The sequence below is a fragment of the Corvus brachyrhynchos genome, unplaced genomic scaffold (genome assembly GCF_000691975.1).
Source record: "Corvus brachyrhynchos isolate BGI_N302 unplaced genomic scaffold, ASM69197v1 scaffold136, whole genome shotgun sequence".
In the NCBI taxonomy this organism is placed as follows: Eukaryota; Metazoa; Chordata; class Aves; order Passeriformes; family Corvidae; genus Corvus; species Corvus brachyrhynchos.
In genome coordinates this window covers 9377733-9402584 of record NW_008239080.1, presented here as the reverse complement: position 1 = coordinate 9402584, position 24852 = coordinate 9377733, and positions in this window count along the sequence as shown.

Sequence of the window (24852 nt, the reverse complement as noted above, 5' to 3'; positions counted from 1 at the left end):
GGACCGCGGGTTGGAACACGGCCCATTGGCTCCAGGATGGCGGTGGCCCGGCCCGGCCTGGCCTGGCCCGAGCAGGGCCTGGGCCGGGCCCATTGGCCCCCGCAGGGGGCCCGCAGCCACCTGTCCCAGCACTGGAAACGAGAGAGAAAGTCTGCCTCAGGGTTTCTATTCTTAAGTGTGTATCACAGAGGCGGTCACAACTTTAAGTGGCTTAAAGAATTGTCCATAGGTTCTGTCATGTCCCAGAGGAAGCTGTAAGCACCCCCTTGGCAAGGACATCACTTCCAGGACTATGCTTGCTAACCTATGACAACAAGGAAGATAAAAAAGCCACACACACCATCCAAATACAAGATTTAGCATGTAATTGCCAGATAAAAGCAAGCAAGATCTACCATTACAAAAGATCAGTTCTAGTTGAAACTGAATGCTCACAAATTAATTTGCTTTACATTTATATCTCAGTGGCATTGTTTTTATCAGTTGAAAATCACCAGAGAAAACTGGAGGAAAAGGGGAGAGGGCAAATGAAAAGAGAATGCTAAAATCTTTCAACTGCCTTATGCCTGCTTCAATTGATTTTATAGTTAAACAAATCACTTCTGCTAAACTACATATATACTGCTTATCAGTTACTACTAATGAATAATTAATATTCCTTATAAATAACGATTTTAATTGTAAGGAACATTTGCTTACATTTTAAAACTTGGATCAAAATGAGGTTTGTGTGACTGGCTGGATGCCAATACCTAAATACTCTGTACATTGACTCTGAACTCTTCACAATCCCCAAGAGTTTCTCCAAGGTTCTCCCTGCACAGACTTCGGTTGACAAGCTCCTTAAGGTTATCTTTGCCCAGGTTCAAATCAATATTGTCAGGTCATTTGGCCATGGTTACAGCAGGACAGTATATGAGGTTCCTTTACTAATGCCTGCATTACTAACTGGGTGAAAAAATCATGCCCTTAAATCAAAACAGTTGTATCAGCATTGTTCTATCTATTGCTTCTCCTCAGTCCTTCAAACAGTGATGCTTCCCATTTTTTCCTGCATTCAATGACACATTTTAGCAATTTCTTTCAGCAGCAAACAGCAAACGTTGTCTTTTCCTGCGGTGTAGTCTGAAAGAAGTATATATATAGATTTGCACAGCAAAGCTTGGCCACTGGGCTTTGCAGAAGCAAAGCAATTCCCTGAGGACACGGTGGGTTGCAAAGCTCCTTAGATTGGATAACACCAACACAAAGACCCATTACTCTAAAACATTGAGAGATTAAATTTTGGGGTAACCTGCAGATGAGGTCCTGTGAAGGGTTTTCACGACCCCCAAACTACAGAGCATTATCTCTGGTCCTGGGGTTATAATAGCCAAACACTTAGATCTTTCTCCCAACAGGGAGATGGTGGTGAGGCACTTTAGTAAATGGCATAAGAACATCTTGACATTTTTTACATGACTACCAGGCTGGTTGTTGCCCAAAGTAGATGCTTCAGTTTATTTGGTTTTTTTCTTCTTTGATCATCTGATTTATTAATGCCAGATATAACCAGACACTATAATAAAAGAGTCAACATTTAAAGGATAAAATTAACACAAAATTGTGTAGTCTAACAAAATCATTACAAGTGTGAGGAATGAGACAACTCTTGGTTCTTAATTAAAATAATTAAGAACAATTTATTAAAAGAACAATCAGCAAAAAAAAATTGCAAGTACAAAATAATTATAAAGCCAAAAAAAACAGGGTCTGCAGTGATTAGAGACCTTGTTGGCCGGACCGGCTCAAAAGTCCCAAGGCAGAGACCTTACAACGCTGGGGGGACTTCAGCTAGCCCAAAGTCCGAATGGTTAAATTGCCTCTTTGAAAGAGGTAGAGGCCTGCGCTCCCAGCATCAGACTTCACCAGCAGCTAATGTGAGGTGAATGGCACCTCTGATCTGGTGTCCAGCAGTTTTATAGAGTCTGGGTCACACCCATGCCTGCCCACTGTCCACCCTCCATGGTCCTGGATGATTGGTGGAATCTTGAGGTGAGGTAATCTCAGTCTGCCAATGGCTCGCTGCTGTCTAGAGGAAAAATGTCATCGGCTCCACAGGCGGGAAAAGTCCTCATTAAAATTCCAGGTTGCCGTGTGCTGAGTTGAAGGCCAACAGCCAGGTTCTAAATATAGCTCTGTCCATTAGAAGGTCTGCTTTTTGGCAAAGCTCAAAACTCACTTAAAACTTACAAAGGTTAAGAACACTTGGTAAAAGGTCTAAAACTGGGTTGTAAGTATTTCAGAGAACTCTTAAAAACAGGGTAATTAACTTGGACACATACAAGGGATTTTTAACGAGGAATTATGTAAAACACTCTTTAATCAACTAATCAGGGGAATAACTTTGGAACTTAATAACTCTCAATTGGGTTGATGGGTAATTTGAATAAGCAATAATTAAACAATTCGCAATTAAAAGTTGAAACACTTAATATGCAAAGGCCAACACTCCATTTCATATATGACACAAGTGTTTGTAAACTCTCAGTCTTCCTCCAGAACTGCAGCAGCCCTATTGTATGACAGCATATGTCATACAATATAACAGGTATATGTGCCCCAAAAATGTTTTGAACATGACTCACAAATTTTTTGTAAAGCCCATAGTTTTTTAAGTAGGTTAAAGGTAAGGTTACATGTAAGTGCTTGTTAAGTGTTTATTAGCAAGAAATGGAGAATATATTCTTCCCCGAATTAGCCCAGTCTTCCAGCCTCAGAGTGGTCATACTATTTACAAGTGTGATCTTTAATTCAAGTTATTCCAAGGTTGTGACTGAACTTCTCTGCCAGAAACCTTTCCAGTCAGGTACCTTAAGGAAAGCATACAAATTACTGGGAAGGCAAAATGAATAATCAGGGGACTAAAATGAGTTCAAGCCTAACCAATATTGAAGAAAGTACCCAGAGAAGGTAGGAAAATCCATATACAAACCTCTTTTAATATACCTCCTCTGAAGTTTGCAGCAATAGGAACTGGAACTACCTCATCATTTTAAAATGAAAGTAACTGCTGTAAAAAAGTATCACAAGAAAAATAAAACTATCCATATGAAAGCATAGAAAAACTCCAGCACTGACATTATATAAGCAGTGTAAGCAATTTATTGAGTTATTAGCACAAGCCAGAAATGGCATTACTGTACCTCATTGTTAACTTGAGGAGTGAATGAAATTCATAAAAATTTATAATTCTGTAATGTTTATCTAAATTGCTACACAGCACAGTGCTCAGTGACAACAGATCAAGGGTGTTTGGAAGTATTAGCATTATAGCAAAAAAAAATAAACTGATGAGACTTTTAAGTTGCTTCTTTCACAAAATCCTATTTGATGGCAATAGAACAGAGGATGAAGTAGAGGACAGTAGTTTAAAGACAACAAGAAGCAGTCAGTGCTGAGGAATCAAGGCAAAAATGTTTGGAAAAAATTAGAAAATTGAATTTTTCTGAACATATAAACCTGATCTGCTCAAACCTGCATAAATACATACTCATAAAATCTACAGACATTTCCTTAAATAACTGCAAGAAATTGACTTTTACTAATAGCCCATGACAGCAAAACCAGATAAAATACCTCCATATCTAACTTTACTACATCTATATTTAATTGCAAATATTGTATTAAAACTGTGAATGTAATAAAAATTCTTGATATGCTGTAAAACACTGGGACTCCAATTTTGTGGGAGGAAGATCAAATGCACAATACAATTTTATGAAAGCAATGTAGCTAACAGCAGTTAGTGCTATCCCAGGGACATAAGATATTCTTGTTCAGGTGCTAAAACCTTCCTTTGAAACAGTTCTTTATGGAAGGAATTGTGCTGAAGGACTAAATCTATTTTTACTTTCTTACTAATCAATATTGTTTCATCTCATTTCTTTCCTGAAGGTAAAAAAAATCACCTGGGTTGTGGATAATTACAATGGGCAAAGCAATAGTATGCTGGTTTATTGCTCAAATAATAAAGAAATAATGCAAGATAGCAATAAATACCAGTACATTAGACGTGCTTTGCACAGTAGCAACAATTCCAATAAAAGTTGAAGGTTTGAAAACTTAAAACTGATCTGAATAGTCCATGAAGAGCAAGTCAGCTGTTCTAAATTTAAGGAACAATTTCTTTTGAAAAGGACGCTGGGAAGGTAAAAACATATTTCTTAACGTTTGCTAAGGGCATTTAACAAAACCAGAAAATTTAATACAAAAATTTTTAAAACATAAACCATTCATTTAGTAGCCAGAACTTGATAATCTATGATTCTACATTCTGAGGTACTTAAATACAGCTAACATGCTAAATATCTGCTCCTCTAACTTTTTAAAATCAGATTAATCTAAATGAGTTTGGGTATTTCCAGTAATCTTTCTGAGCCTTTATAGGTTTGTCCCTATATTGTCTGCTCTTGCTTGAAGAGAATCCTGGGAGAATTAATATAAAGGGTAAGTAACCCAGTGTCGAATTATACAGAAAGAAGTGAATCCTAAGCATTCTCCTGGAAATTCGTAGTGACTAACATTGACAGAATCACAGAATATTCTGAGTTGGAAGGGACCCACACGGATTATTGAGTCCAGCTCTTAAGTGGATGGCCCAAACGGCGATCAAATCCACAACCTTGGCATTAGCACGATGCTCCAGCCATTTGAGCTAATCTCTGTGGCTTACTTCACCAAGTCATAGAATGACCATGAAAATTCTTCTTTTTATTATTTATTTTGAAAGATAAATACAGGGACAGAGAGATAACCACTGTGAACATCAAATATTAGATTTTAACAACTTGTAAACGTTCAGGTGAACTTCATCTACAAGCCCTTTGGTACCTACTAGGTTCTGGAGAACAGTTTGCATAAACCAATGTTTGATGGATTAGTATCAACACTGTAATTTAAAGTAGCCTTCATCTTGGGAAAATGAAGAAAATTACCTAACTTCCAAGTAGTATAGTGAAAATCAAAAGAATAAGTATTATATTTCAATTGACTTACTCTGGAGTTTTCAAAAAGAAGGCACTGATATGTTTATCTAAAATAAAAGTGTCTAGAGGAATAAAGAAGCTTATGTTGATTCCATTTTACAGACATTGGAAACACTTTTGATGTTTAGGAAAGTTTAATTTGTTAATCCATCTCTCTTTATTTTGCCAAATCTACTGAAAATCAATTTCTTTAAAAACAATTTTCACCACTTACATTGGCATGCTAGCATTAAATTTTCTCAGTAATTTTTTCCAGTATTTTTTCCAACTTTTTTCTAAAACTTACTCATCATAAGCTTCTATGGCCTTTATTCAGACAAAAGGTCTCTGGAAATGATAAACAATGGTTTTGTGATCCTCAAAGGGCAGCAAAAGAAAAATATAAGCAGCTCACTTGGGCAATCCCTTCACTTCACTGTTCAGATTCAAGAAGACCATGGTTACTGCTCCTAACAATAGCTATAAATCTAAGAGAATTAGTATATAGATGTCTTCATCCATCACAAGTGAGAAATCAGTTGTCATAATGGTCAGTGCTGTTTCCTTAGTGTAACTTGATTTAATGCCACATCACCTAAGGTCAAGGAAATTTAAAGGCTGCCCTGAAAACAAGTGTGCTTACTTTCTCCAGAACTGTTGAAATGCAAAGCTTGCAACAGTCACCAACGTCCACATAAAGAGTTGGTACAGAAGAATTATTCGGCTTTTTGTCTACTTATTGCTTGCTTATTTTGGAGAAAACTATAACCACTGTTTATGTAAAGCAAGGAAAACTTGATGAAGTTTAAAATGTCAAATAGCACAAAATCCTATGGCTACTAATAGTCTGGAAAATTCATACTGGACTTTTTTTTTGTTCTTCATCCAATTTAAAGACTTCACCCTTAGCCTACCCTGTAGCTACTTCCCTAAATATTTCAAAAATATCTGACCTTTACATGGATATTGCCTGATCTTCATTCATACTGACATACACTCCTTCCCAAGTGCAATATGTTTTACTATGGTTTTCTGATTTAATACACTTATTTATAGTTTCTTGTTAAGATACTAAAGCTCTAATTAGACCCATTTCTCAGATGATTTTTGAGCTTGTTAGTCAAAATAATTAATAACTATGCTTAATTAGCATCTGGTTTTAGACACATTTGCTTTCTTTTAGCTTTTCCTAAAATTTCTTTGATGAGGAACTAGAGTTCAGATGTCATTTAAAAAATGCAGTCCAGCCTCTTGAGAAATCTGAAAATATTTTATTCAGATTCCAGGGTTTAAAAAAAAAATCTGTTTTGTTTATTTATTTTTCCTCTCTAGTCTGAGACTGAATGACTTGGTTCTTCAACATAGAGATCAGAAATAGAGAGATATTGAGCTAGTTGACCAGGTTTATAGTAAGGCTTTTTTGTTAAATCAATATGTAGTGTAATGAGGCTATGTAAGAGATAGGGTACCTGATGGCAGTAAACCATGATCAAAAGCAATGTGTTGATTGGACAGAGGTTGAAAAGAGCACATTAAAATGGCTTCTGATTTCTTTCTGCTCTTATTTTGGAATATCCTACTAGATACGATGCAATGATGAAACCATATTTTAAACACTGTAAAGGAATTGACCTATCAATGGCTAGTATTCTATCCAAATTGTTGAGGGACTTGTTTCCCTTACAAGATGTCTAAATCTTTTTATTAATAAAGATGCTAAATAGCCTCATGAACCATGTTTCAAAATGTAATCTGAGCTCTGGGAATCCTGTGGAAGCAACACAGCTAGATTCAGACCCTATTTATCCAGGACAGCTCTAGATGATTTAAAATTGATTTAAAGCTCAGCACATAGACCCAGCTTGGAATTGATTTTATAAAAAGGTTTTAATATTTGCTTAATTAAACCAGTTGAACTCACAGCTTCTTTGGAGTATTTTGTCACCCTGAACAAAAACATGACCTCGTTGGGCAGGTAAAGGATTGTCTGATGGTGGTTTCATAACATGCCTCTCATCTAATATGCTCTGCAGTCTCCACAAACTGTGCAGAATACAACAACTTTTAATATGAATTTTATACAATGAAGCCTACCTGAAAGAACAACCCAAATAATGAGCCTTCAACTAGATCTGCCCATCTCTAAATGCCTAGATTAACCTGGAATGGGCTGGAAAAGAAAACAATAAACAAATTACAGATTTTCTAACACATTTGAGGCAGGAGGTTACAAAAATCTGGTGATGGTCATTGGGAGATGCCAGTGGTGATTTAAGCCAGTGAGCTGATATAAGTAAAATAACCATAAAGCAGTTGAATGCAGGAGCCCAGGAACACACATATAGGTCTGTCTGGCATCATGGGGAAAGTTAAAACCAAGGTGGAGACTCCTGTTTGGCACAGGAGCCCAACCATCGGCCAGGGCTTGGCATGTTGACCCTGAGTTAGAGTCTTGCTCCTCTGATCTGTGCTGCTGTTCTAAACTGGACCAGAGGTGCTGGTTTGTGCATGCCACAGAGCAGAAATCTGAAAATAAACATCAACAGTCACATATTATATCTATTCTTCTTTGCAAATACATTTTGGCTTAGAGATCACTGATTATTGTGGTCTGCTCTTGTAGCCACCCCACTTAGAAACTGCAAAACCTTGGAATTGCTTTTGAGGTAAGGAAGAAAAACAAAAGAGGAAAAAGCATCTTCTTGTAATTACAGTTTAAAAAAACTCTCTCAAAATGATATTAATAAAATTCAGCATGGGAAACTTTATGTCAGACTGTAACAACTGTTATGAAAAAAATATATACATTACTAATCAGAACTCAAGCCTACTTTGCTCTAAAACTACAGACATTATTAGTGAAATCAATAATTCAGTCTGATTAAAATAAAAATGAGCATATATATGTGTGTGTGGGTGTGTACATTTTCCTCTGTCTTAAAAATATGTCTACTGGAAAACTAGCAAACAGATCTACTCTTAAGTTCTTTTTGGTGGGTATATGAATAGTTTCAGTTAGCAGTTATTGGCTTACTATTAAGCATTATGTCATCCTATTTTTACCTATTCTGTACATTTAATTCAATATGTATTTTTCCCACTCTCTTTTTTCTTATGTTAGAAGTTTAGCCTTTGGGTAAAATAAAGAAAGTAATTACTTTTTGTCAAAATGGTGCAAGAACATAGCTCTGAGGTTATGAAACAGACTTCATTAGTAGCATATGTTGTCAATTTTTTGCTATTATTTTAGCTGCCCTGAGAGACCTTGAAAAATGAAACTTAGCACTAATGGACCTGAAATAATATTACTAACTGTAGCACAGAATCTTGTAGGTGTTTTGTTATAAATAAGAAATAGTCTTTCACATAAGTAATTGCCAAAAATTTTACAAATGAAAGAAACTTGGTTTGGTGGTTTTTAACTGAAATTTTATTCAATGGTGAAAAAAAGCATCCATACTGTTCCATCATTAGTAATGGTTTCCAATGAAACACTACAAAGAAACTTTCAACATTTAGTTATGAAATTATTTTCAATGTTCTTAGGGAGGTGTTACGATCTGGTTTAAACTCAGAAAAGCAAAGAAAGCTAAGTCTCTGAGCATAAACTGGAAAGAACTTAGAAGGTTCAAAACATTCCCAGAAACAAGATTTAAACCAAACGAGGTTAGATGTTGATGCCAAAAATGGATGTATTTTATTTAGTAGTAAAAAAAGCAAAGAGAAGGGAAGAGAAAAGAGAGAAAGAAATAGAAAAAACAAGTGTGCATGGGGGGTGGGGGAACAGGGAGAGGTGACAGGGGTTAGGTGGAAGCATATCATCCATCCGAGGATCCTGACAATGTCTCGTTGCTCCCCTCCATCTGGTCTGCAGGTGGTGGCTGGCTTGACACTGTCCCTTGCAACACTGAGGGTCTGTTGCATCATCTCTGGTGCTCTGGTGCAGGGTCTGGGGACCCCTTTGAGGAGGGCCCCTGTGATGGGCCATGTCACCCCTTCTGCTGTGGATAAGCTTTTCCCTCCCCGGGTGAGGACCCCTCAGCTGGGCTCCTCTGCACAGTGGAGGATGGGCAGTCACTGTGCCTCTGACCAGAGGCATTTCCAACACACACCCAAAACCTCTCCTCCCTTCTGGTGCAGGGGGTCTGTTCGAGCCTGGCAGCTGATAGCCCTGGGGCTGTGATCTCCACCTTGGAGGTGTTAAGCCTGTGCTTTGTGAATGTCTCCGGCCCTGAGTTGTTACTTTATCTTATCTTTATCAGCGAGCATGTAAGGCCTCAGTCAGGGCCCCATTCAGGGTGTGGTAGTCTTCTTCCCGGCTTTTGTAATACAGTTTTAGAAGTCCTTTAAGAAAATGTTTAAGTCATAGGCTATAATATTTCAGTCTCTGACATGAGGGAAGAAATTATTTAATCCAATTGCTATAATTCCAAACTGTTAGAAAGTTTGAGAATTTAATTTCTGTCTCAAGTTCTTTGCTGATAGAATTTGATGACTGAGATTTAATGTTATAACATTATGTTAGCATTTCAATGAAAATGGAAAACAAAATCATGTGAAAATACTCCACTCAAAGTCAAGTAGTTCATCTGTAACCACATCTATGCCTAAAAACTTGTGATTCATTGTTAAAATTCTTAAATTTCTCAAAGACATACAAATGTCAAAGGGAAATGAATACCTAAAAGTTTAGTGTGAATCGATGGCTATGAGCAGAGATACCTATTGATGCCCCCCCAGAAGGGAGAGACAGGGCAATCTCAGCTATTAGACCTCGGCATCAGAGAGGTCCCCTGCTGTACCTTTCACGCTGCCAGCATTCCAAAAGCATTTCTTGCACTGATTGGTGTCAAACAGTAATTGAGACTATTGTATGTTTTAACCACTGGACTCTGCCTAGCAGGCTGCTGCAGCCTGAGAGTTCAGTGAGGGTTTCCTAGGGCCATGTGACCAGTCACATCCTGGAGTCCATTTTGGACAGCCCTGAGACCTGGCTTTGGCAGCCAGCAGCGTTAAAATGCAGCGGATGGTAAAGAAGGTAGAGAAGGATCTCTCATGAGGGTTTGAGATGGCTTTAATCACATCTTGTCCCCATGATGTTCAGAGGTAGAGAGACAACGTGGTCTGGGTGCAGGGTGGTTTGGTCAGGGGCCCAAGGGCGGTCCCTGGGCGGGGTTGGGGTACAGGAGCAAATAGGGAGAAACCGAGGGAGTGGCCAAGGCCAGGGAGGGAACAGGGGGAACATGTGAAATAGGAAAAGTAATGGATTAACAGATCCCCACAACTATAATGAGAGACCTGGGGGAAGAGTAAGGACAAGTGACATTGAGTGACATTAAGCATCTATAGGCTAGAAAATTGCTTTAATACCTGAATGCATACCTTCTCTTTTATTTTTTCCTTATATAGGTGTAGAATTAGGGCTGAATTTGTATGCTAGACAAACTTCAGGGTTTGTTGAGGAGTGCGTGCGTGTTTTGTTTGTTTTGTGTATTGGGTTTTTTTAAGAAGTAGATTTGGGCTCTGAGAAGGTAAATCTCTGCAGCCCACAGAACTGCAAACCTTTGCAAATATACAAATAAAATTGTTGGTTTTGTAATGGTTTTTGTTTGTTCAGCCATCAGTTTTTAAGCTGCAGATTTGTTTCATTTTGTAGATTGATAGACAACACTATATTTTTCTTTTAATTTGGGAAGATCAGCTTTGCAAATATATTTAACAAGTTCTTGAAAATGGATGAGTCATTCAATTTGCTTTTTCATTTCTTGTTGTCAGAAATATTTCTTAAGTAATCCAACATAAAACCAATGAAGTTGTCAATCTGCTCTCTACTACAAGTTCTTAGAAAGATACATCAATGTGTCTATAGCAGGAGGATGAAATCTGTTGCCCATCTAATCATCTTCTTGTTTACTTTTAGTGTTAATATTCCTTCACTCATCCAAATAGTTTTCTAAAACAGGAAACAGGCATGCAAAGTGACTCAAACTGGAGATACTCATCAACTGCAATTTGATCAAATTGGTGCTGCAATCAAACCTGACAGTTACCAGACATTGCATTGACTTGTTCTCACTGACAAGTGAACGATCATTTATTAAAAAGATGACTTGATTATAATGAAAGCAAGTTACTTCCAAGTATTTTTTTTCACTAGGCTCTGCAAGGAAGACTTAAAAATTAATACAAAAAGGCCTCCAGGTAATTATCACAAGAACATTACAACCTTGCCTTGACCACGAGCAGAACTGACCAAGCAGCATAAGATGCAGCACACAGGATAACATAAAAAAGAACTGAGTGAGATGAGCCATGGCGGGGACCCTGGGCCAAGCAGTGTCAGAACAACACGACCTGACACTGCTGGAAAGGTGTAGTATGGTATCATCATTGTCTGACTTGATTGTTGACCTGTGCAATAACCCCCCCTCCTCAAGGACAGTGTATGGGGGAAAATGCATACAAGCAGAGAGTCCATGCCAGGCCTGAGCTGCTGGGCAGTTTGACACTGAGCATGGCTGGGGTGATCACTGATCATCCTCAGGCTCCTCTATGCCAACCCACTGAAATGGTGCCAAGGCTGTCTCAGCTAACTCCCACTCAGTACCAGTTCTTTTGGGAACTCAGTTAGAAAAACTCAAGTTTATCTATTTTATTGTGTAAAGGATAGAAACTATAGAAAAGATCACAGCAATCTTATGTCCCACCCAATGCTGGGAACCCTGTCTGTTGCACTGCTGGATGAGAACCTGTTCGTGGACTATGGCATGCTGCTCATAGTTCCCATCTGTGATTGAGGTAGTCAGCCTCACTGTTTCTCACATTTTAAAAATAGTTTTCCAAGTGAGCAAAGCTATCAGTCTTTTATCTGTACAATACCTAACTTTCCATGTGATACATGGAGGTTCACTCTGGACACTGTGTTCTTACATGTCTCCTTAAGAATGAGCTGGTACAGGACATAATTAGAGGCAATGCATCCTGACATCAGAGTACTTGCCCAGGTTACAGAGCAGTCAATCAGGTACTAACATATAGGTCTCTACAACCATGGCCTAGGATTGTATCCTGCCTATATTCAGATTGAAATCACAATCTACTTGTAAAAATGTCTTCCTCAGTGTCCTATTACAGTACATGCATGTGTGTACCTCTGTGTGTGTGTGAGTGAATGCTGAGCTATTCCTGACACAGCCTTGCTTGGTTTACTTCATAAATTCATCTCAGCAGTGTCCATGAATATGTGTCCCTTTTTTGCCACATGGCATTGACTTTTTGCAGAGTATTTCAAACTAGAATACTACTGTAAGATGACATCTAGAGTTCCAGCAGTGATTAAATAAACTCCTACAGCAGAAGGATTTTGGTTTCCTGAATTTGCAATATATTGAAGAGACAAGCAGCAATATAAAAAGGCGTCTCTGAAGCTTTTTTATTCTTGAGAATTTTTGATGTAACTTTGCCTAGAATTTTATTTATTTATTTATTTAATCATTTGGTCAATTAGTTGGTTTTATAAGTACTGACAGAGCCAAAACAGAGGCTTTCATGAAAACAGATTGCCAGAATCAAAGCTTTGTAACTGCCACAGTTTGCAGTATCTTTTCTATTATTTTGGAGGAAGTCCAAACACAGGTGTAGGAAGAAGGTTGTGTTCACAGTACTTCAAAGATCCATGGATTTCTATTTGACCATGCTTCTAAAATGTGATACTGAAAATAGTGTCAGAACTTGGGATAAAGACATTCCCTCTGGCCTCTCCTGTCTTGATGACTGAAACAGGTCTAGATATGTCAATGATAAATATATATAAAGCTGAAAATATTATTAAGTTGAAGTTTCTTTCTCTAAGTTTCTTTCACTGCTAAGCGTAATGGTAGAAATTATAATAGAATCATAGAATATGCTGAGTTAGAAAGAACCCATCAGGATCATCAAGTCCAACTCCTGGTCCTACATGAGACATCCCAAAAGTCACATCATGTGCCTGAGAGTGTTGCGCAAATGCCTCTTGAACTAAGACAGACTTGGTGCTGTGGCCACTTCCCTGGGGAGCCTGTTCCAGTGCCCAACCACCCTCTGGCTGAAAAACCTATTTCTGATATCTGGCCTAAACCTCCCCTGACTCAGCTTTAGGCCATTTCCTTAAGTCCTATCACTGGTCACGAGGGTGAAGAGATCAGCACCTGCCTCTCTGCTTCTCCTCATGAGGATGTTGAAGAGAGCAAAGTGGTCTCCTCAGTCTCCTCTTCTCCCGGATGAATACAGCAATTATATTAAGAAGTATTTCATAAGTGAAGTTTTACTTCACAAATTTGTCTAATGGAAAAGACTTTTATTACACCTCTTGTCTCTTGATATATGACTTATGATTCTAGTGTCAGTCCTTCCTTGAAGTATTATATGAGTGTTCACTGATCTACAGTGCCACTTAAGACAAAATGTTACCTACATAATTCTGTTGTACAGGCTGTTATTAGTGCAACAGCAAACACAAAGTCCACAAACTGTTGTATCTTTAAATAGATGACCTGAGATACTAAAAAAAATTAAAAAAAAAAAATCCCAAGCCCATGTACCTTTTTCCTGTAGATTATCCTATTTTTTGAGTTAAATTGTCCAAGTAATTTTCCTGTCTCTGATTACTCCACACTTTTTCACTTGAGTTTATTTACAGCTTCTGTATGTCCTTTGTTTTACAAGCAGATCTTTATTATGGAGCTTAGTGGCCTTTTTTTGTTTGTTTTGTTTTTGAGCTTTACAAAGTTTAAATATTATGGAGACATAATTAACAGGGGTGCAGAGAAGAATCTACTTACCCAAAAGAGAGGAGTATTATTTTATACTTTAGCAGTTCAGCAGCCTAAAGGTGTAGGAGAAGAAATGTGGAATTTCAAATAAAAATAATCTGCACTGAACTACTGTTAAGAATTCTTATTTAAAATTCTGGCATTTGCAGCCATAGAATCATAGGATCATAGAATGGGTTGGGTTGGAAGGGACCTTAAAGTTCATCTATTTACAAACTTCACTGCTCTGGGAAGGAACATCTTCCACTAAACCATATGTACACCTGGGACTTCAGCCAACTGCAAAGTTTTGCATTGGTAACTTCTCTACATTTCAAGAAGTGAATTAAGGGTGTTAATGGCCTGTGCATGGCATCTCTTACTATAGACAGAAAAGGTATATGTTCTCCTTTTACACAACATCAGAAATAAATGGTCTAGGTTCTAACATTGAGCTGAATCCGTGGGTTTTAGCATGAAGAAGAAAATCAGCAACAATCCTTGACTCCTCTTTTCCATGCTACTCTTGATTTGGTAGACATATGTCATCTGTTTATTGTTTCTTTTCCAGATTGAAAAATCCTATTTTTTTAGGATTTCACATTTGGAAATTTAAAATTATCTTGGTCCTGTGTCTTTCAGTTCTACTGTTTTTGAGATGGGTCTTGAAAGTACTCCCATTGTTAAAAAGTGACTGTGCCCTGGATTTAGCTCAGTAGTGCAAGCTTGGATGATTTTTTTTTGTTTTGTTTTGATTACTAACTAGTGATTGCTTAGCTAATACAAATATAGACATTCACAATATATTGACAAATAACATGGATCTTCCTCTTATTAAGAAGAAAGATTTTGTTTTTATGCTACACGTGGCCAAATGTTGCACTGCAGACAATGTATGAACAGGGGAAATAGAAAGATGTAAGCTGCAAACCCTCATATTTTCATGTCTGTGATCTATAAAACTGTATTCAGAGACTGTTGAAAAGTATGCAAATGAAAAGTTCTTTATATATTGGGCGTAAAAGAAGCTGATAATATGTCCTTAAATTATTTTAAAATTCTTGTGATCACCGTTTCTTAGATCCAAAATACTTTTAGCTGAATAGCCAAAACTAACATATGCCATTTACACTGTAAAATTAATTATTTCTTTTCTTCATAATATAATTATTAAGACAGTTGAAAAGAACATAACACAGAGGACAGAATGACCTCCCATAAAAATTGTAAAAGAAAAAGGATTAAAGTCTAGCAAAAAACATAAGGAAGAAAGAAACGTAGTTACTGGGACTGTGAGCAAATCGCTTGTTTAAAACAGAAAAGAGGTTAATGTCTAACCTGGGGGAAATGGACTTGTTTGATAGCTCAATAGAGAACTGCCCCACCTGTATCTCAGGCTTCAAATAATATAAACTACCTAATATCCTCAATTGCAAAAAAAACCTACTTTGTGGTTTCAGTGGGTATAATTGTGGCTAACCTTTTTCAGCTGTTGCATAAGCTAAGTGATCCTATTAAACCAGTGGAGAAAACATTTACATAGATTGTAGAAACTACACAACATCACTTATTCCCTCAGGTGCTGGTGACTTCAGACTGCTTCCACATTTATAATTTTTTTTTTAAGTGGCTGAGTTAAGAAAATTAACAGAGCATTGCCGGTTCAGAGATCTTAAATGATGCATTAAGGGACCAGTTAGTGTGTGTATGTGAAAAAAAAACAACCTAAAAGTGGTTATTACGTGAGAGTCATTTAACGCTACCACATGTCCTAGAATTTCTGTATCAATGAAGACAGCTACTAATGATGCCAGCGAGATGCATCTATATTATGAAATCTGAGCAAAAAGCAGGAAGCAGTTCAAGACCAGTATGATCAGATGTCATGTGTTTCCTTTGTCATCTCATGATGCAAGTAATTGTCAGTCAGTACAGTAATGCGAGGCAGAAAAAAAGCAGGTTATTTCAAAAACCAATTTCAAAAACCAATTTACAAGACTACGGAAGTGTACATGCAAATTCATGAGTTTGCAAATTAAGAATGGATCAAACTGAGAGTGACATACTATATATTTTGTTTAGTTTAGATGACAAATGACATTATTTTACAATTTAAGAAACAATACTTAAATTGGAGCTTAATGCAAGGTTACTTATTAATTGTAATTTACCACTGTTTTACCAGACATAAATTAATTCATAGAAACATGGATTTAAATTGGTTATTTAAACTGCTGTCTGATTTTATCAGATAAAAGTGGTACAGAGCAGATCATATCTAAGACAAAACATAAAAGTTTCTCCACAGCATATTTTTGACTAGTAATGCATACCAAAATTACCAAGTGGAGAGAAGTACTATGTACGTGATATTGGATGATATAACTTAATCTGTCAGTCTACCTTTTTGATTAGTAAGGATGAAGAAAAGCTTATCCAGAGAAGACTTAAAATATATCTGTGTTATCCTGTTGGTTTGTCTTTTTTCTGAACTATCCTCTTAACTTTTTAACTGTCCACATTTGATGTATTTGTCACAGCCAGGCTCTAATCTAGGGTAAGCAAAGCAGTTCTCCAGACAAAATAGTTTAGTTATTATTAAACAGTTTAGTTATGTCAGGATTCCTTGCATTATTTCTGATGTGTTCTGTAAAGTAGGAAATTTGAATAAATCCAGAACTGCCATAACCAGTAATGAAAACCTTGGTCATGAAAAGCAGCCAGTTATCTAAGATTTGACTTGACATAGTGTTCCCCAAAGCCATATTTAGTATTCCTGGTTGAGTGTACTGTAACTATATGGCTTCTTCATATTCTTATGCAGGAGCTCCAAAAGACCTTCTTTCTATCGTGGAAAGACTTTCAGAACCAAGCAAAACAAATTGAATAGAAAATTCATGACGTTCCTATAAAGAAAGTTCAAGAATTGGAAGAAGACAGGCCTAAACCTGTCTTCCGGCAGTCACAGGAAATGTCTTTGCCTTTAAGTTACCAGTTTTTTCTTTACATAATGCTATCCTGTACCTGAGAAAAATGCCCTGTATGAAAGCTGTATGAAGATTGATACACCTGTCTTCCAGATCAGCTCCACTTGTAAAGGGAAACCAAATACAAAACGGGACATTAAACCATGTCAGCTCTCTTATTAGAAGGTGAAAAGGGATTACTGAGACCAGAGTATTTTGGCACAAATCTCAATGCAAGATGCATCCTTCGGCTGTTAGAAGAGTCTGCTGCTTATTCTATAAACTATAAACAGAATAAAGTGTCTGTTCTATGCAGTCTTTTTGTAGGAATGGCTCTCTTCAAGGATGAGATTTGTCATTGAATCATAGAATGTAAAGGGGTTGGAATGGACCTTAAAGATAAATTTGTACCCATTACTCCTTGTCATATTACTAGAGTTTCTGACAGAGTCCCTCTCCAGCTTCCCTGTAGGCCGCCTCAGATACCGGAAGGTTGTTGTGAGGTCTCCACATAACCTTCCCTTCTCCAGGCTGAACAGTCCCAACTTTCTCAGCCTGTCTTCATAAGGGGTGTGCTCCAGTCCTCTTATCAACTTCATGACCCTCCTCTGGACTTGCTGCCACAGTTTCATGTCCTGGGGACACCAGAGCTGGGGACACCAGAGCTGGATGCAGTGCTCCAGGAGGGGTCTCACAAGAGCAGAGTGGGCGAATCACCTCCTTCAGCCTGCTGGCCGCACTCCTTTGGATGCAGCCCAGGATACACCTGGCATTCTGAGCTGCAAGCGCACACTGCCGGCTCATCTCAAATTTTTCATCAACCATCAGCCCCAAGTCTTTCTCCATAGGGCTGCTCTCAACCCCTTCTCTGCCCAGCCTGTAGGTGTGTCTGGGATTGCTACACCCCAGGTGTAGAACCTTGCACTTTGCTTTGTTGAACTTCATGAGGTTTGCATTTGCCCACCTGTTAAGTGTGTCAAGGTTCCTCTGGATGCATCCCTTCCCTTTAGCTCTACAGTTCTGTAATCCCTAAGGCTTCAGAAAAGGTTTATATGGGTTTGGGTTTGGCTTAGGATATGTTATTGAATTCTTTGCCTTTTTCTTTCTGTCTGAGAAAGAATTGGTCATTTATAATAAAAACTAAGATTGCAACAAATGGATGGAAGTTCCAGTAATAGCTCTATTCCCATAATTCAGTATTCTATAAAAATGTTATTATGAAGAACAACAGGTGTTAACATGGAGCTAGGATCTTTGATGGTGTAAATCCACTACTCAATAGATTTATGCAAAATTATACTATTTGAGCTTATTGCCCACAGACTACTAGAGAACATTTTCTGGCATGCAGATACCTCCATTTCACACTTAAATTAACTTCACAATTGTTGGGATTGGATTTATTCCCTAAAAAGCCCTAATAATACCTTTGCTGCTTATTTAAAGGAAAACACATAATGCTAAATAAATGATAGTTATTTTTAAATGAAATGACCCTTCATTATTGATAGTGGGAAAATTCCTAATTTTCAGATACCAGCGTAGGCTCCAGCTGCTCTAGAACTCAGGAAATAAGGCAATATATCAATGAAATATATCAATAAACTTATATACGGAACTACTGGAGCAATAAAGCAAGTAATTAACATTTCTAAGACACTTTTTCACTCAGGCAGTTCAAGCTGTAAAAATGTACCTAATAAAGCACTTTATTTTTTCTGAAATGGTACATTTTCAAGCCCACATGAATGTAAAAAGAAAACCTCTTATAGATAGAAGATTTGATTGTAAACCAATAATTTGCCTATTTATGTTTAGTAATAGTAATGCTGAAATATTTTGTTTTATTTTTAACCAAAAGTTTCCAAGATAAGTATCTTTGTTCAAAGCTTGAACTTGTAGTCTGAACAGTTTTTAATTTTATTTTCTTCCTATAAATGCAATTTTTTTTGTGAAAGAAACGTCTGTTAATTATGACAATCTCAGTCATTGAATCATACAATGTTTAAATAATTTTTGCAAACTTAGTATCTATGTTCAGCCAGCTTAATTAGTAATTTTTTAAGTACACTGTTATCAATTTATCCTTGTTTTATTTGAATTAAAAAAAACCCCAAAACTTATAAAATGCTCTTACCAGGTTCTAGTACTTTCAGTGATGAATTGTGGTATTTGTAGATTTCTCAGTCTGGCCAGTAGGTTCATGAGTGTACTTGAAGAAGAATCAGTAAAACTAATAAGGAAATAACCGAGACAAAAATGTTTGCAGATACAGAGCTACAGATGCATAGCTGTTTTAAGTGTTAAACAGACCCTAAGCACTGTGGGATACCTGGATTTCATGAAAGCAATCTAATTTACTATCGAATTGCATCTTCTATCAAAGTGCAAAGATATGATCAATTTACCTTATTATTTTATAATGAGATGTTCTACATTGAATGACTCTGTTAGCTGCAAATCTGAATATAATTAAAATTGTATTTTTGAACAGCGGTTTTATTTTAACTGTCTTGGTAGATTACTTATCTAAACATTTAATTTTTTATTGTACTATATTCATCTTCTTTTACCCCAGTGGATGAGAAAGCATGTTTTTTCTTTTTTCCATGATTCAATAAAAAAGTCCAGTGTAGAACCCTATATAAGATCAAGAGTGGTGTTAGCAGCTTTAACAAAAAGTCAAGTCAGCACTAAGATGTACCCGAATCTGTTCTGTAACATGAACATATCAAGAGCTCCGAAACAGTTTTGTGAGAATTGTGAACTGTACATCAATTTCTTCCCATGGCTAAGCAGTTCTAACACCCAGTTTTAGACCAGAAATTGCTCATTCTGTTGCTTTGAGAGCAGTCTGGGCACAGCTGTATGGGTGAACTTTCATAGGAGCAAGACACATCCTTGAACACTGTCCTTTGGTCCAGAATACCATTTCACTACTGGCACAGTGCCTATGCTGGTTTTGGTCTGTGCCTGCTCATACTCATCCAGATAATACTCAGCCATATTAAAGGGTATCAAAAGCCAGGAACCACACTGAATAAGAATAATAAATGGAACCACTCAGTATTTGCAGAGAGAGATTAGATAGTTGCTGGCAGTGCTAATCACTGTAGGCAAAGCCTTTTCTGCTTCCCATCCAGTGACTATGTGTGGCAATAGAGCAACAGCACCAGCTGAACAGAGGGTGTATTTGGGAGCATGACTCAAGTCTCTAATATATACAGATAACTAGAAAGGATGGGTAGACATAAAGTGTAAGATCCATGTCACTGAATGACTTCCCTTTATTCATCATTTTGAAGCAGTGCCTGTAACGCACCTGAGTTTCCTGCCCCATCAAAGAAAAAGGATAGGAGTTTCCAGGGTCATCTGAGCAATGTTCCTTTTTCCCCAGCCAGGGCACAAAACTTACATGAGCTGGACCTTGTGCAGTATTTTCAGTAATAGATATAGAAAGGAGCTGTCTGCTTGCTTTTATGGCCTACCTCTGAGCACTGTTTGACTCTTTATAAATTATTAAACATTCATTCTCACTTCACTTCTGTGATTAAAGGCGATAGCCTCCATTTACAGCAGTATAACTGAGATACAGAAAGATTAAATAGACTACTCTCAAAGCCTACTAAAGGCTGCTATTGATTTGAATGAGAATTAGATCAGGCCATTTGTGAATTTACTTCCTGAGAGTGTGAAAATCCATCTAAATCTATTTATAGAACTAATACTGTAACCCAGGCATGTTCCTTAATTTCTGTATTGCTATACTTTCCTGAAAAAAAAAAGAAAATAAAATGCCCTAAATACCCTCCTATCTTTTGAAGAAATACATCATATATATATGTATGTAATAAAGTATGTATTTCAAAGACTAAATGCTCTGGAGCTGAGGATCGCACCATGGGAGGGTGGTGTGAGCTTTCCTACCCAGCAAGACCTCAGAACTGGAGCAGAAAAAGCCACTCCAACCTCACCTCCCAAGCAGGAAGTGGTGGAGCTGTGACTCAAAGGCAGCTCTGACCTGCATGGGTGGAGCCAGCGGGGACCACCCCCACCCCCACCTGGACAAAAGCTGCCCCCAGGGAGCTTGTTGCTGGGAAATTGTGGGGTGATATGGAAGGGTTAGAGGGGTTAGTGAGCGCCCCCTGGCACTGATTCTGAAATGTGCTGGCCGCACTGGAGCACATTTGCAGTTTACAGAGGTGAGCTGGGAACTCCTGAGGTAACAGAAGCCAACCCAGAAACACCAGGGAAATACCTCAGAGGAGTTAAGGGGTGTTCCTGTAGGAAGGCAACACAGCCAGAAGCCCAGCTTCACAGTGCCTTCACAGGAATGCATGCAGCATGGGCAACAATGAGGAGGAGCTGGAAGTCACCAAGTGCTGCTAGAAAGTTATGCCTGTGTCCTGGGCTAAATCAAAAGCAATGGAGCCATCAGGTTGAGGAAGAGGTTTCTGCACCTCTGCTCCACTCCTGTGTGACCCCATGAGGAGCACTCTGGTGTCCCCAGCACAGGAAGGACATTGACCTGTTGGATGAGTCCAGAGGAGGGACACCAAGGTTTTAGAGGGATTGAGCACCTCTGCTATAAAGACTAAGAGAATTAGGTTTGTTCAGCCAGGAGAAGAGAATGCTTCAGGATGGCATAACTGTGGTCTTTCACTACCTGAAGGGAGCCTGCAAGAAAGGTGGGGACATCCTTTTTATGTGGAGGGGTAGAGACAGAACAAAGGGGAACGGCTTTAAACTGGAGGAGAGTAGATTTGGTTTAGGTATTAGGAAGAAAGTCTTTGTTGTGACAATGGTGAGGCACTGGAACAGGTTGCCCAGAGAAGTCGTGGATATCCCATCACTGGAAATGTTCAAGGCCAGTCTGGATGGGGCTTTGAGCAACCTGGTCTAGTGAAAAGTGTCCCTGCCCATGGCAGAGGGGTTGGAACCGCAGGGAGGGGGTGGCATGCTTGGTTTAATTTGGGGGGAAAAAAAATTGAAAATAAAAGCAGCAAAAGTTCAGTTTTGTGAGACAGTAATCAACTCTGCTTGAAGTGGCTATTTTGTAATTTCAGATCAGTTACACAATATTAAAAGAAACTGATACAATGAGAAGTTATGAAAAATCATACAAGTTGGAGAAAATTGAATTATATCTGTGGAAGAAATGCTGAAATACATATCTTGATCATTCCTGTGAGTCAGATTACTTTAGTATGTTAACAATAGTCCTTCTAAATTCTGAATTCATAAGTTGCCCTGAAACAGTGAAAAAGAAAAAAGGGTGCTTATATAATTTTATAGTAAATCTGTTGAATCTTTTTGTCTTCATATAAATTGGAGCAGCTTCAAGATCAAGAGATCATTGCAAAGGCCTGAAGGCATCCCAGAGGAAAAAATGACAGATTTCTGTGTATGTTTTTAAGCTATAATTATACAGAATCATAAAATGAATTTCTTAGGAATTATTTTTGGGGGATACAAGACCACCTTTGATGTTTTTAACATTATGTGACCCAATTTAGTAGCATAGTTGACAAGTATTTTGGTGTCTCTGGAGACACATGATTACTAGAAAGAACGCAGAACTGAGCTCTGATGATTACTTCTTGTATATAATACTGTGCTGGCTTCAAATGCAAAAATAGATCATATTTCTGTGAAAATCTACTTCTCATGAAAAATAGTTCTTATTATAGAAATGTTGGAAAGGTAGAATGATAGAAGAAGACGGGTGTGAAAGTAACATCAGAGTGGATGGATTCTTTCAAGTCAGAGCAAGGCTAAATAATTAATTATTGAGTATATGGCTCAGTAGATTAGAATTCTTAATAGGGTAGAAAGACTATTGCCTCCAGACATGATATACTTTTGGTGATTTATTTATAAATAGTATTATATCTTATTCTAATATCTCAGTGAAACTTTGTAAGATACTGTTATTATTTAATCTGTAATGTTTTAATCAAGTTAACATCAATAGACCATTTCTATTTCAAACTAGAAGTTTAAAGAAATTCTTACTTCACTAACAAGAATCCAGGTGTGATAAGGATCAGTCAGAAACAGATTCTGATATTATTGTTGTATAGCTGAAATTCTCTGACCCTGTATTTAGGTGTTGTTAACAGCACGGTTAGAAGAAAGCATTGAGGGAGCCAACCTGAGGACTGATGAAGTCTTTCCATTATAGATACTATAAATTATTAATTATATACGTGCATTATAGTCAGTTTCTTATCTCAAAGGAAGACATTGTTCATAACTGACTCTGTAAAGCCCCATTATGAAAAGATTCTTTTCTAAATTTCAGAGCTGATTTTGCAATAGTTTCCAAATTAGGAAATGATATCCTTTCTGACCCATAAAATCTTCTGGAATCTTACTTGACAAGTGAAACATGAGTTGAGGATATCAGTTGATTTCATTCAAACATTAATGAAATTTTTATTAACTGAGGGCATGAAGTAGGTAAGTTACACAAAAAAGGTGGCAAGCTAAAATATAGTTGTGAAAAGGTCATATTAATAGAAGAAACAAATTTGTGAGGTAATTTGTAGTTAAAATTGAACCCTGCCATTGAAGGCAAAAAAAACCCCTTGGAGTGGGTGGACTCTGGCTAGATGCCAGACACCCACCAAAGCCTCCCTATCCTCCACAACTGGACAGGGGAGAGAAAATATAGTGAATGATTCATGAGTTGAGATAAGGACTGGGAGAGATCACTCACCAAATAATGTCACAGGCAAACCAGGCTAGAATTAGGGATATTAGTTGAATTTATTACTAACAAAATCAGAGCAGGATAATGACAAGTAAAATAAGACCTTAAGAACACCTTCCTCCCACCCCTGCCTCCTTCCCAGTGCTCTACCTCGTCCCTCAGAAGTGCAGGGAGATGGGAATGGGGGTTATGGTCAGTTCACCACAGGTTGTTTCTGCCACTGCTCAGGGAGAGGAGTCCTTCCCTGCTCCAACTTAGTCCCTCCTACAGGAGATAGTTCTCCATGAACTTCTCCAGTGTGAGTCCATCTTTACAAAGTACTGCAGTGTGGGTCACACTTCCACAGGGTTCAAGGACAGGCTGCTCCAGTATGGGGTCCTCTCTCCACAGGCTTCCCATGGAGTCACTTTCTCCTCTCAGGCATCCACCTGCTCCAGTGTGGTTCTCCTCCATGGGCTGCATGTGGATCTCTGCATCCCCACTGACCTCCATGTGCTGCAGGGGCACAGCCGCCTCACCATGGTCTTCACCATAGGCTGCAAGGGTGTCGGGATCCCTTCCCCCCTGCCATGTAGCCCTGGGAGAGGGGCCCTGGGGCAGGAGACACGGGGTTTCCCTGCCCCTGCTCAGCCTCGTTCCCATTGGTTGTTTTGTGTTCCCCTGCGCGGGCAGGGACCCTCGGGTCCCGGGATTGTGGCAGCTCCTCGGGAGAGCCCGGCCATTCGGCTGGAGAAATAAACATCTCTGAAACATCTATCAAGAATCGGTCCATATATATTTCTTTTCCATAGCCTCCTTGTTTGATACATCATGTTACAGTATCCGCACTGTAGCAAATGGTAGAGAATGCGGACAAGACACAGATCCTTAAGGACAGAAAATTTGTGAGTAAAAACCACTCAATCTCTCTCTTCTCACCTTGGTTTGGATATTCTCTCTGGACTATGGAAGAATCGTGGGAAATGTGGCTCTCTGAACCACAGAAAGAAATGTATCTAGAAGTTAAAGGAATTCTTGAGCAACAAAACAAGAAAGTATTTGTTCTGGGAGATCTAGAACATTTTTTTAACTGGCTTTTCAAAACTTTCTTTTATATTTCTCGAGACTTACTTTTTGATATTAATCCTCCTGGAATTACTGGAGCTAATCACAGGTGTTTTTGGCACGAGATCTGGGATGAGATAAGGGATCAAACAAAACATGCATTAGTGATAGAACCCCTCCACGGATCCACTGTAATCAGTGAAGCTCTCGAAGAGCATTTGTATGGTCCCATTACCCATAGAGCAGAGGATGGCCATAATTCTGTGGCTGAGACCGCGTGGCGGCCATCCCAGGAGTGCGTGACTGCAGCCATGCCGGCAGATGTGCCTGTG